The following is a 14,749-nucleotide window of genomic DNA, read 5'->3' as shown; positions in this document are numbered from 1 at the left end:
GGACTCTTAGTTCCCTTTCTCTGGGTAGCCATCCAGAGTCCCACCAGAAATACTCCCCCACCCTGCAGCACTCACAGAACTGTTCTAATGCTTTACATTTTCATTTTTTTATTTCATTTTTCAGTTCTCCTACACTTAAAATCTTCTATTTTAACCTGGTCCTTCTATGAACGTCACCCTTAGAAGCACTGAATCAGGATGTTAGTGACGTCTGTGCAGTTGGTCGTCCTGATCCACAGTCAATCAATTATAGATGAAATTATTTGAATATAAAAGTACGAGTACTTAACATTTACAAACTTTTCCCATTGCCAGTCTCTAAACAACATAGTATAATAACTATTTGCATAGCATTTCAATGTATTAGGCATTACACGTAATTTAGAGATTTAAAGTACAGGGGAGGATATAGGTAGCTCGTATGCAAATACCATGCCATTATAGGTAAGAGACTTGAGCGTTCATATTATTTGCTATCTTTGAGGAATTTGGACCTAATCTTCTATGTATACCGAGGGGGGACTAAAACCATAAAGTGCCTTGTGGAGCCTGGGTGAGGCAACACCATCTGTGCTAAAGGAATCTTATGCTTAAGTCATGTTTCCCCCCAAAAGCAGTAAGCAGAGTGGTTAAGAGCAGAAGTGATGGGTTATTAAACAAAAACCCCAGTGCCTGGGGTGGGATATTGTCTTATGAGTTATTGGTCAGGGAGATCATAGAGGCCCTCAAAACATTACAGGATTTGCCATTCTTCTCGGTTATCCACAGGAACTAAATGTTAAGGCCCAACTGGTGAAGATGTCACAGACCTAGAAGACACGATATAGAAAAAGCACACTTAAACTGGGCTGGAGGTTTCCCTTTACCAACTCTCTCTTTCGGGGTGCTGTGCAGACTGTTGGAGGAGAAAAGGCATCTGCGGACCTACCCGGAGCAGGACCTTATGACCCATGAGGTCATGCTGCCAAGCAAGCTCTGCTCACCTGTACAATGCTGGCACTAAGCTTAGGTGAGTAGTGTTTTTCTGACTGGATTATAGACCCACTCCGCAATGTGGGGGGATTTCATTCTTGTTACTGTAACACTGATCCAAAAGTCACGGTACGGGAGAACCCAGGTCTTAGCAAGGAGCAGAATACTGTTATTTTAATAAGTTGGTGTGCTGCCAGGCTTCCCTCTAAATATATTGATGAGAGTGACTGGCAGAGAGTGGAGGAACTCATCGCTATACAAGGCACTAAATGATCAGTAAGTGAATACCCATCCCTAACAGGACATTTAGATTATTCCCTCTATGGCTCAGGGAATGTTGCAGAAGAAGGAGCAGGAGAAAATAGAAAGGCTAGAAGAGAGCTAAATGCCATCTCTTGGGCAATACATAGCAGCTGCAATTACAAACTCATAGCAGCTGCAGACCTGTGCTGAGTTTGTGCAAGAATAGGCCTAACAGCAGTCAGGCCTGGATGGGAACGAAGAAGAGATACCACTGCTCAGTGCTGAACTGTCTGCTACTGACTGAGAGATTCGGGTGTAGGGAAATAAGTGCCGTAAGTTTCGAACCCACCAGTGACTCCATGAGGCTCCAATGGATACTTCTAATCCAGTGGACACATACCTTACCATGGTTAGACTAAATGGGCCATAAAACAAAATGAAAAGCCATGACAGAGACAGGCCGAGAAAAGGGAGGGCTGATAGGGAAGGTAAGTTATAATAAGAGAGGCTGTCAAGGACAGAGTAATCAGAATGTATTATTTATAGATCCATGAAATTGTCAAATAACAATATCCATCAATATGAATTAATTTTTAAAAATAGCCAGGTATCGTGGCACTTGCCTTCGGTCCCAACTTTCAGGAGGTAGAGCAAGTGGATCTCTGTGACACTGAGGATAGCGTGGTCCACATAGTGAATTCCTGGCCATCCAGGACTGTATAGTGAGACGCTGTCTTAAAACAAAGTCATGATAAAACTAAACTAAAAAAAGGAATCTAGCCTTATATGTATAGTATGAGAAATCCGGTAATCCTAGTAGTTAAGAAGCTGGGGGCGGGGGGAGTGGGGAGAGTAGAGATTGCCATTCAAAGATATCTTAAGTGTTTTTTGTTTGTTTGGTTGGTTGGTTGGTTGGTTTTGGGAGAGATTTTTTTTGTTTGGTTTTGTCTGCTTGGGTTTTTTTGGGGGGTGGGGGTGGGGCGTTAACCTTGTCTAAAAACCAAACCAATCAACCAATGAAACCAAACGAACGAGCCACTTCATACCCTTGCTGTCATAACTTCCCTACCACGAAAGACTGTGCATCTTCAAGCTGTGAGCCAAGACACGCCCATGCTCCTTTAGAGCTGCTATTTTGTAATAACTGTGAGAAAGGTAAATAACGCATCGAGGCAAGGATAGATATAAGCAAGCTCTCAGCAAAGACGGGAGAAGGTTTGAATTTATTTCCACTTTCTTTATGACTTGCATATGTTTTCCTTCACAAACTGCTTCTTTTTTTAAAAAAAAAACATACTGCACGTTGTTGAAATATCAGGGAGTAAAAAAATAACAAATTTAATCTTTAAGCAAACGTTGGCATTAATTTGGGCAAATCACACTTTTACTTAGATGGCAGTAATAATCTCACCTGCCATATATGTTCATACCTTCGCAATATGACTTTGCTATTTTTTTTTTCTCATAAAGGATTGGAGTTTTCTGATTACCTAGAATCTGGACTGACCTTGTGTTGACCAATAGAGATAGACAGCAGAAGTGACACTGTGCACTTCTAATCTTAAGTGATAAGATAATAATTAGGTAATAAGGCAATATGTGGTCTCTCCTCCTAGTCTCTCATATAAATACACACACACACACACACACACACACACACACACAAGCAAAATTCAGTCATTATGTGAAAAGACCTAAACCAGCTTGCCAGGTGCCAGAGACATGTGTAGATGGCAGAATCAGTTAGCCAGAAACTAACCTACTGTCATGCTCTGAACACACTAAGGCAAATTCCCCCAAAAGGTTATGCAGTTGATCTCAGCTCAAATCATTAACCAAGAAATAGTGGGGTAATAGCTATTTCATGCTTCACATTAGTTTGCTACGTAGAAAACGCTTACTGATATCCATGCACATATGGTGCCTGTCATTGAAGGTCCTTCAGCTTGGTGAAGTTATCTGGGCTATTAACAAACCTCATGGATTTTTTTTTTAAAGAATCTGGAACAAAAAGGGTCTTTACAAACTCAGTACAGAATAAAAGTATAGACGGCCAGGATTTTCATGGAAGTTATTTTGGCTTTCCACAGGCGTGTTACAACAATACGCTCCAGACTTTGAACGTGCTTTTCAATGTGCTCCTTAATAACCTCTACACTCAGAATTCATTTTCTATTTTACCAATTACTTTCAAACACAAAGTCGCTTATGGTTTGAGATGAAATATCATTAGAGTTGGTCATTACTGATGGAAAAGGTCCCACCGAGCTGAGTGGCCAAGACATCTGAGGTCCCCAGGGACCAGACCACAGAATTAAAGGAGACCCGCCTGCTGTCGGACAGAACCAAGATGGCAAAAACCTGTGCAGCCAATGTGAAGATATGATGAAGGCCCTGTGCCAGAACCCTCCCAATGGCAAGGTGCTCAAGGTCCTGGAGAACTCCAAAGGTGATGAAACGGATGTCAATGTGCTAGACTTTGAGCACTTCCTGTCCATGCTGCAGACCAAGGACAAGGACCAAGGAACCCATGACGATTCATGTATTTGCGAAGGAAGGGAATGATGCCTGTCATGGGTGCTGAAAGCCATCACGTTTTTGTCAGGTTGGGTGAGAAGATGACACAGGAAGAAGTAGAGATGCTGGTAGCAGGGCATGAGAACAGCAATGGCGGTATAAACTGTGGAGAGCTTTGTCCAGACGGTGCTGAATGGCTGAGTACATTTCCGTATCCCAAGTCTGTGCCTGGCTCACTGTGAGATTTCTGTGGCCCCAGAGACTGCCTATGTTCTCTTGTCACAGCACCTTGCCTATCTAGTCTTCTTTGTGCAGAGAGAGAGAGAGAGAGAGAGAGAGAGAGAGAGAGAGAGAGAGAGAGAGAGAGAGAAACACAAGGCTCCAAGATCAGATGTTTACCAAGTTGCTATCACAGAATTAAAAATGACCTTAGGTTCATTACCACAACCTTCTGTGTTACCTGTGTTTAAATTGTTTTTACATTGAGATTTTATTTTAAAGAATGTGTACACTTATGGCAACTCAAACTATTCATTCGCAGAAACTATAGCCCTGAGACTAATGCAGCACCCTGCCTTCCACACACATATAAAAGCAGGTTTTGTCCCTCTCTGCTGGCTCTAACACTCTACCACAGCCTCTGTTTTTCCTACAGGTAGTGAACCTTGGCTGGGATCAGCTAGCCTGTCAATACCCTAACACAGGCCTATGAGGTCTAATCAACATCTTCCACCTTGATGTTTGTGAACCTAAAACGCCACAGGTAGATCACACACACACACACACACACACACACACACACACACACACACACACATTCATTCTACTTGTTGCCATAGTCACCATACACAGATTCATGGTTAATTTTAGAGAGTGAAATGGTCTATGTTTTGATATTCTTATATGAGTCTTTGTGCACTAGTATTTAAAAAAGCATTGGCTTTCTTCCATCAGTAGCTCACAGAAGAGAGAGACAAGTTTGTCCTTGTAACTCTGGAGGGACAGAAATAAATTCAAGAGCTAGAGGTGGCTGAAGTCAAAATACAGCTTAAGTCACACAGTAATTTCAATTTTCTAATCATTATATAACTGGTAGTTACATGTGCAGTGGACAGCACTTGCTGCTCTTGAAGAGGACCCAGGTTTTCTGCCCAGCATCTACATTGGATGCCTCACAACAGCCTATGACTCCACCACTTGGAGGTCTAAACTCCACTTCTAGACTCTGGAAGGATGCATGTGTCTACATACTCACATGGACACCCATATACAATAATTAGATAGAATAAATACATCTCTTAAAAATGGTACAGTCCGGATTCCTGTCTAGTTAGGATCTTAGACAATCTGACACCTGAGCTTCACGTAATGAAGTTTTCAAAAGTTCAGGATTGTACTCCGATATCGCTTTTACTGACTCAAAGCAAAAAAAGAAGACCTCTCACAATGGCAGCGCTCTGAGCTCCTCATGCAGGGTTTCTAGAACACCAAGCGAATTGTGCGATTAACCTAGCACCCATAACGTCTCAGTCTTTCATTATATTACCAGAACTAAGTACAGTTCAGTCAGCAAGGGTCTGGGCTGTTTTGGTTAAACGCCCTCCATACTGAGGGAACAAACTTTAATCCAAAGAATAAGCAAACCCCACTGGGCTTTGTCAGATTCAGTTCACTCAGTGGGACAGAAAATGGTGACCTCAGTGATGTTTCACTCATCCTTAAGTTTGGGTCAGGCATAGGGGCTCAGAAGGTTTTTTGTTCTTCTTTTCTTTTCTTTTCTTTTCTTTTCTTTCTTTTTTTCATCCTCTAGACAAATAGGTAAATAGCAGGGTTCACTCGCCTAACCTTACAAGTGAATCTAGTAGGTTAACCGGTCCCACCCACATCCCATTCCTAAAGGGGTGACCTGGCTGGCAGTGCGCCCTAGTACTCTAGCCCTCATGGAGGAAGCCTTAGGCAGCAGGAAATATTTCTTTCCTGAGGTTTAAAAGAATGCTGATTTAGTGTTCTCTTTCTTCTTAATTTGTATCATCTGAGCAACACCTCCCTTCCGCCTCCCCCTCAGGGAGTCCCTGAGGCAAAGAGAGCTATTCTGATTTCTGAAACTCGCTGGCCTGGCCAGATGCTCGCCTCTGCTCTGCGCTGTGCTCACTCCTGACCCAGGAATGTAGATTTCTTACTTACTACCCCTCCCAACCGCCCCATCCCCATTTCTAGCTCCAAAAAAATTGCATGAAATCCATCAAAGGAAGTAGTTATTACCTGGGTGATGCGTGTTAAGGAATTTCTTTCAATAGCAGAGAATCCCTATCTTCTTGAGTTTTATTTTTAAGCCCTTTCTGTTCTGTTCACATGCATTTTTGGTATGATTAGAAGGTGTTAGAGTTGAAGGGGGGCGTTTATTTATTCCCAGTGTGTTTTCGGCATAAGCAAGAACCTCTGTGAGAGCTTCCCCCACAGGAGCGTCACAGACACCTCTCGGAGGGTGTGAGCAGAGCCCTCCTCAGGCTTTGCTGAGAAGGTAACAGCCTGCCACGTGGGGTTGGAGGTGATAGGGAAGGTGATTGGAGCCATCTGGAAAGAGCACGGTGTTAGGCATCATGAGATTCCCTTCCAGAGCAGCCTCTAAATCACGGTGTGGGGTGTGGTCCTCTTGGCCGGCTTTTCAACAGGAAGCGCGGGCTGACAGCAGATGGCTAGTGGCCGTTTAACATCACTCATTGGTTGGGAGTCGTCCATCCTTTGGAACTAGATGTGAAGCAATCGCTTATATCTACTTTGCTCCTTATCGGTCCTCTTGAACTATGTCTATGAATTACCTTCCGGGTAGACTATCTGACTCGAGATTAGAACCGTAGGAACAGAATTAATGTTTCTGCTTCATAAAAGCACATTTCTTGAGAATGTGCAGAGTCACGTGGAAGACTCTCAGAATTCTTACAAAGTGACTGTAGGGAGCCTTGAGTACATGGCTCACTGCCTTCACAAACAAACCAGCAATTGATTAAAGACTTCAGAACTCAGTCTCAAGGAGCCCAGAGACCAGTGTTAAACTCAGTCTTTCTTATTGCTTTCAGCCCAAGGCCTCATTCCCCTCCGAGCCTTTGATGAAGAATAGAGAGTACTGGTCTGTAGTACTTGACTATTTAATTAATGCTGGACGTCTGATTTCTGGTCCTTTCTTTTGCCAGAACAGAGATCACCCCCCGCCCCACCAGAGTTTCTTTTGACAAATGATTGCTCCCTGTTAAGCCTCACCTTTTCTGGACGAGCAGAAGATTGTAGCATTTAGTGATGCCAACTGTCCCATTCTTGAACAGTATGCAGTTGGAACATTACACTATAGACACCGTCTTTCTGTAATGCAGTAGAAAATATTTACAGGTGGGGTAGGGAGAGTAAGGATTTAACTCAGTTGTTAGGGTCCAGATGCATGAAGTCCAGGATTCAGTCTCTGGTCTCCTCATAAACTGATCATGGTTGCATACACACACATTCCCAGTAATCGGGAGCTAGAGGCAGGTGAGTGAGAGATTTAAGGTTATCTTAATCTCATTGGCTATATAAGTAGTTTGAGGCCAGCCTGCACTAGTGTCTAAAAAAAAAAAGAAAAGAAAAGAAACAAAAAAACAAAACAAAACAGGGGTTGGGGATTTAGCTCAGTGGTAGAGCGCTTGCCTAGCAAGCGCAAGGCCCTGGGTTCTGTCCCCAGCTCCGAAAAAAAGAAAAAAAAAAAAAAAAAAAAAAAAAAACAAAACAATAAAACCATCTATCTTTCTGACACTCACATTCTATTGGATAAACCATCTCCTTTCAAGGTCATTGATTGCAAGCACCGAAAAGGACTCTGGGTTTTCATTCTAAGGGGATAGTGGAGACCACTTATAAGACCAAGAGAATGGACTTAGACAGGAAGCAGAGATCTGCATCAAGGCCATAGGTCAGGGCCAGTCTGGTCCTTTGCAGTTGCTTTGAGCTTCAATTGTCTTACCATTTGGCCCTGACCCTCACTCCCTAAAGAGAAGAGTCAAAGTCCTGGAATACGATGGGACAAGCCCAATTTGTGTGGTTCAAGCCCAGCGTTTTCTCCTAAGGAGACAATCATAAACCTTTGTCAGTGAACATCTAGTGCTGTTCTATATCTTAATATGGTCCCTTCTAACGACCCACTCCTGTCCTCTAGAGGAGAACACAATTATCCTCTAAAGGACTAGCTTTGTAACGGTGAAAAAATTCTACCATCAAATCCACTTGCAGCTTCCGGCTTGTTAATTTTGTGTATAGCTGTGTACTTCCAAAATCTTCGCTAAAGCCCTCCAGTATCGCTTAATGAACTTTTTAATTGGCTCTTTAAAATAGTAGCGCAATCAGCCTCCTCATTTGATTCATGAACAAAACTCTCCAGAAAGGCTGAAAGGGAAAGTGTGAATCATAGTTTAAGGAGATGCTTTTTAACTGTGCTATAAGACAAACAGGCACATTAATCAGTGTGTACTCCAGGGCCTGCTGCGTACCTACATGATGGGAAGAGAGCAGAATCCCGTCTCACCAGAGACAAGAGAGTTTCGAGCCTTAGACACAAGATGACATTTTGTTTCCTTTTGTGTCCTTCTGAGAACAATGAGTCTGAGGCTCATTACAGGGCTTCCGAGGACCTGGGTGTATACAAAAGTGACCCCTGGCTGTACGTTGCAAGTGGTGCATAAAAATGAGGCCACAGCGGTGGTCGATCATTATAGAGTTAAGGCTTTTGAAAAGGTCTTTAGAAATAACACAAATGTGCTCTTACACGCCCAGAGCTTAAGAGGAAGAAAAGTTACTCTGACCCCAGAGGTGAGTATCCTGGTGTATGGGATATTGCACAGAGGGTTATAGATGGACGGACAGGTTCCTCCCCTGGTGATATCTGAAGGGATCACATGAGTGCAGACTTGGATTTAATAAGTCATGTGTTTTTTTTCTATCATGGTTAATTAATGTTTTTATGTGGAAGATGCACGTGTTTCTTCAGAATGTAAAGACTTTATGATTCACTATTGGTCCTCTGCTATTCATCCCCACACATCTCAGGTGGTTATTTGCACACAGGTATAAGTCTTATCTTATTGGGCCTCAGGCAAGAGGCAAAGGATTCTGTCTCATTCTCCTCCAATAATATTGGCCCAACACATAGGCTATTCTCCATATGTATTTAGTAAATGAGTGAGTCACGAGACAGGACAAAGAGGCACAGGCCTCCTTCTGGTCCAGGAAGAATTCTCCTCATTCCCTTTAGCTTCGCTGTGAAATTAAGAGGTCGGAGAGCAGCTACATAGAGGATGTAAATAGGTTTTCCTTTGTGGGCTCTATATTCAGACACTGTCTTTGGTTTAATCAAGGTCCTGCCTAACAGAAAGGAAATTGGACATTTTGAAATTTCCGTACATCTGATGATCTATAGGCCCACTTCGCCTATAGGTTGCTTTATCTACATTTTTTTTCCCCATAGAACTAAGAAAAATTAACTTGTGAAAGAAAACTTTAACAGCATGCACAAGGCTTGGTTCCCCACCGACTCTTTTCTCCACCCTCTTATCCTCCGGGAGATTCCCTAGAAAAATCATGTTTATCAAGCGCACAGGTGAAGCCAAGCCAAGTGATGTACTTGGATTGCCAGTGCGGGCGGGAGGAGCCCACTTCTCCACTGATAAGAACCACTGAAAAGGCTTGTTTTGGATACAGGCTCTTAGCCCCACCCTAGAGTAAATGACTCAAAAATCTCGAGAATGAGACATGGGGAAAACATTCATACTAAAAAAAAAAAAAAAAAAAAAAGTTTTCCAAGATGGTTCTGGCATGAAGCCAAGCATGGCAAGCACTGGTTTTGGTGACCGAATCATAGCCAGAAGCATCTGAGCAGGGTCAAGGGAACAAAAGAAGACGGCAGAAACAAAGGTAAATGCCTCAACCAAACGACAACAACGACAGGGATCGGGGACACGGAGTCCGCCAGCCTCGGCAGTGTGTATGGGTCTCAGTATGAACCAGGTCTTCACCACCATGTGAAGAGCAAGAGAGCGCTGCCTTCCTTATTCTGCCTCCTCAGGAGACAGCCAGTATATGATCTGACTTAATCTATCAGTTTTTATTTGTAGTAGTAGTATCAGATATCAGCAGTAGTAGCAAAATGATTTTTTTTGTACAGTCTAACATTTGTACGTTTTCTCCGTACGACAGCTCACTTACCCTAAATAAAAGCTCTTGTGATCTGCATAGGGAATGCCTCTTGCCATTGCGTGCACACTCATGTGGGATCTATCTCTCCCTTAAGTCTCACAGCCTGCCTGACAGTTTGGAGAACTTATAGTGAGAGAGTGGAAAACCATCTCACCAGCATCGCGAGTATTCTTTAACCTGAAACAGCCCCAATGGCTCTATCTCTCATTGCCAAAGGCCTGGTGTGTCTTGGAGAGAAGGGGAGAGTTGTTGAGCAGACCAGAACTTGACCAGTGGTAGAGGTTACAGAGAGGCAGACCTTTCGACCCCACCAACCTAAGACATTTCTTTAAAGATAGAACTCCTCCGGGGAGTCTGGGAACCTGCTGAGTAGGAGTGTTAAGACTATCTTTTGTGGGTGACCTCAGAGGTCCCAGCAGGAACTGAGCTATTGTGAAGGTTGGCCTGTGCAATGCTGTGCTATGTATGGGAGGTGGGGCAGGCAGGCGTGTAGACAAGGATGGATGTCTGAGGCTTGGAAAGCTCCCTGTCTCTACCCAGACTGCCCACAGCTTTAATCTTGTCCTTCTGACCTTTACTGAGAACTCTTACTTCACCCTGAGCTAGGGCGATGCGAGCAATTCAATATCCTTTCTGCTTTGAAGAATCAGTCACCTTTGGTGCTGCTTCCATGAGCCCGGATTAAGTCATGTAACCCCAGATACCCTGGGACCCCTTAGGGCATTTGGCCCACATGACAAACTGATAGCAAAAGAAACAGTGACCTGTGTGATTTTAATTGTAAATATTAAATACTGGAGTTGAACAAGAGTCTCGGGCCATCTTCTATCTCTCCTTGCTCCCTCACTTTCTCTGACGAGTGATTGCCTAAGGTCATGGTGAGGGATGCCATGTGGAGCCTGCCTTCTCGGTGTGATGTCCTGTGGGTTATGTATTTTACCTCCTGCCTCCCACCGAAGGTCTGTTTCTCAAGGGAAAGGACTTACTGTCTTGGGAGCTAGAGAGGATAAAGCTGAGCTCCCAGGGTGTCGCTGCTGCCACCTTGCAGTACCACCCACCTCCTGAGAGCCTGCCCTCAGGATCACAAACAGCTCTGCTGCAGCCTTGTGTGACAGGAACTGTAAGCTGACAATGTAGCCGTGACTGAGGTTTAGAGGAACACACAAAACCCCATCCAGGGCAGCTAGCTGCTACCCTCTTTGCACATTGCTTTCATGTGTGCAATGTGTGCTCAAAACCAGAGTTGGCCTTATGGCTGGAAAGTAGACTTTAGGGTAGAATAAAATTTCTCTCTCTCTCTCTCTCTCTCTCTCTCTCTCTCTCTCTCTCTCTCTGTCTCTCTCTCTCTCTCTCTGTCTCAGTATCTCTCTGTCTCTGTCTGACTCTGTCTCTCTTTCTCTGTCTGTCTCTGTCTCTCTCTCTGTTCTGCGTGAGTGTCTGTCTGTCTGTCTCTCTGTCTCTGTCTGTCTGTCTGTGTACTGGGTCATAGGACATCAGGTATCCTGTTTGACCACTTTCTGCTTTATTTCCTTAAGAGAGGATCTCTCACTGAGTGTAGGATTGGACTGGCAGCCAGCAAACCTCAGAAGTCCTCCTGTATCCACCCCATAGGGTGCTTAGGTTTTAGGGCACACCTAGGGGTGCTCTGCATTCGAACTCAGTTCCTCACGTTTGTACAAGTGTTCTTAGCTGCTGAGCCATCTCTCCGGTGGAGATTTGTTATTTAAAATGACACAAAACAATAAGCACGAATTGATAGTTTTCTCCCCATCCCGCATCCCCCATTGCCTTCCTCTCTATTCTCCTGAATCTCTCCACTCAAGACTGCAGGAGTTCATTGACTGAAAAAGAAACCCCTTATTTTATGAGCTCACCCATACAGCTCTCACTGAAGGGTGTTGTATTCTGTCCTGCCTCTCACTTTCATGTTCAATGAGGGTTATAACTGGGCCATCAGACATTGTTTTTGAGAGAGCCTCTATTCACAGTGATCCCAGAGTCCTTGTTAAGTCCTGTTTGCTGGGAAGGAATACTTCTGCAAGGACCAGCATTTATAGTCACGAGCACCAGAGATTACCGAGGGCTTGTTTATCCCACGTCAGAATTCTTTTTCTGATTGCTCACCACTTCAAGAAATTTTCCTTTCTTTCCTGGGATTTTTCCACAGGGTACTCTACTCCAAAGGTGAAATTTTTCTACTGAGGAAATATAAATATCCCATTTACGGATTCTTAAACACATGTCCCAAGTGCCATTTTTAGAAGGAAAACTACTCCAAGGAGAAGATCCAACTTCCCGACATCGAACTGCCCTCTATGAACTGACTCTAGGCTAAGAACAGAACACCTCAAATAGACACAAGCAAAAAAAGGAGTTTCGAAGCTGTGGTAAGAGTAGTCGTTGAGAGTGTGGGTATGCAGACCAGGGCTGCATCAGGATGCCTTGCACACCATCTCATCCTGTGCCATTCATTCATTACTACACTGGCCCTCAGACCAACTGTTGGCAGCCTGCATGGCCCTGGAGCAGCAGTTCTCAACTATGATGTGGTGCCCCCCCACCAACTGTAAAATTATTTGGTTGCTACTTCATAACTAATTTTGCTACTGCTATGAATCACAATGTAAATGTCTGTGCTTTCTGGTGGTCTTAAGCGACCCCTTGAAAGAGTTGTTTGACTTCCAAAGGAATCAAGACCCGAAGGTTGAGAACCACTGGCTAGAGGCAGTGACCCACACAAATGAAGGTCTTGAACAGTGGGCTAACTGAGGATACCTCAGAAGATGCAGTTCTCAGAGGATGTGATGGAGTTCACCCCTGGGGATGGCAGGGTGGCATTGATGGCCTGAGTTCAATCCTTAAGACCCATAAGGCAGAAGGAGATAATTGCAAGTTATTTTCTGACCTACACTTTCACACACGCATGCACGCACACACACACACACACACACACACACACACACACACACACACACACACACGGGATCCCAAGTTTATTCCACATGCTGGGACTTGAAATTTCCCTGTGGTTGGGTAGCTCACTCTGAGAGCCAGCCGTTTACTTTCTCAGAACAAGAACCATTGCTGGGTTCAGTGTCCCCCGCTTTAGCTGCAGAGTCTGGTAATTTGGGGTTTGTGGGCTTCAGTGCTGAGCAGGAGATAGGAGATTACACGGAATGCACTTTTCAGAAGAAGGAGGAAAAGGAATCACGGTGAGCTAATAGGTCTGGAGAACTGTACCCCATTTCTAGTAATTCCTGGCAAGTCTGCTCTAGCAGAAGCAGCTTGCACCCCCTCTCCTCAGTGTTTGTGGAACCGGAGGTGCAGATTTGAAGCAGAAGTCACAATCTTCCTGTCTTCCTGACAGAAATATCTGTCAGGGACATGTTGAATATCTTTGAATGTCTGATAAGGGATGGGGAAAGGGGAAATGGCATTTTATGTTAATTTTATTCATGTCATAAACCCGTGCCAAGTACACATATGAGCCTGTGTGCATGGCCTGTGGAAACCCCGCTTGATTTTGGTCCTATAAAAGTCGCAGTGTTGGGTAGGAGAATGAGATGTAATTTTAAAATCTACTTTGCAAGACCCACTGAAATAAGACGTGGGTTGGCGTCACCTCGACTGGACTAGTTTGGAAACACTTCACACAGGAGAGAGGAAGTTAAAAGTTTAGTAAGAGACTGGGGGGAAAGGGCATTGCAGGCTACGCGATGTAGGTGGGAAGTTTGGGGGTATTTCTAGGGCCATATTTCCAAGGCATATAAACACGGGTGATCTCAGAGAAGGAACCAGAAGGAGAGCATTTATTCGCTTTTCTCAGTCACTTTAATTTTAATTGAATTTCCATAAGGAAACCATAAGGTACTTAGAGAGTTACGTACTTCTAGGTAGAAAATCTTACCCAATATTTACTTATGGAGCAAAGAATAAAAAAATAAAAAAATAAAATGCTTAGGGAGAATGATTCCAGTATTTAATAAGGTAGGTGACCCGCAGGTCAGGCGCCCAAAGCCATAAAATAATATGAGAATATATAATAATATTATAATTAATGATAATATGATAATATTCCTGAACAAAAATAGACCTTGGTTGCAGATCACTTAGTAAAAGAACCAGGATGGCTTAGAGGTGATTTTTTTTCTTTTCCTTTTTTATTGAATATTTTCTTTATTTACATTTCAAATGTTATCCCCTTCCCTGGTTTGCCCTCTGGACACTCCCCACTCCATCTCCTCATACCCTGCCTCCATGAGGGTGCTCCCTCATCTATACATACACTCCCTTTCTCCCTCCTCCCACCCTGGCATTCCCCTACACTTGGGCATCGAGCCTTCATAGGACCAAGGACCTCACCTCACATCGATGTGAGACAATGCCCATCCTCTGCTACATAGGCAGCTGGAGTCATGGATCCCTCCATGTGTACTCTTTGGTTGGTGGTTTAGTCCCTGGGAGCTCTTGGTAGGGAGTTCTGTTGGTTGATATTGTTTCCTAAGGGGTTGCAAACCCCCTCAGCTACCTCAGTCCTTACTCTAACTCCTCTATTGGGGACCCCATTCTCAGTTCAATGGTTGACTTTGAGCATCCGCCTCTGTAGTTGTCAGGCTCTGGAATAGCCTCTCAGGAGACAGCTATATCAGGTTCCTGTTAGCATGCACCTCTTGGCATCCCCAATAGTGACTAGATTTCATGACTGCATGTGGAATGGATCCCCATGTGTGGCAGTCTCTGGATGACCTTTCCTTCAGTCTCTGTTCCACATTTCGTCTTCCTGTTTCCTCCTGTGAGTATT

The 14,749-nt window shown here is 44.0% G+C and overlaps 1 pseudogene; it reads left to right on the top strand.

Moving 5' to 3' along the window:
* The first annotated feature begins 3,559 nt into the window (after positions 1 to 3,559).
* On the top strand, positions 3,560 to 3,933 carry LOC116897824 (annotated as a pseudogene).
* Positions 3,934 to 14,749: the final 10,816 nt, after the last annotated feature.

Source organism: Rattus rattus, chromosome 4, assembly GCF_011064425.1.
Source record: "Rattus rattus isolate New Zealand chromosome 4, Rrattus_CSIRO_v1, whole genome shotgun sequence".
NCBI lineage: Eukaryota > Metazoa > Chordata > Mammalia > Rodentia > Muridae > Rattus > Rattus rattus.
The sequence above is the reverse complement of the archived record's forward strand: the minus strand, read 5'-3'. Positions and strand labels throughout refer to the sequence as shown.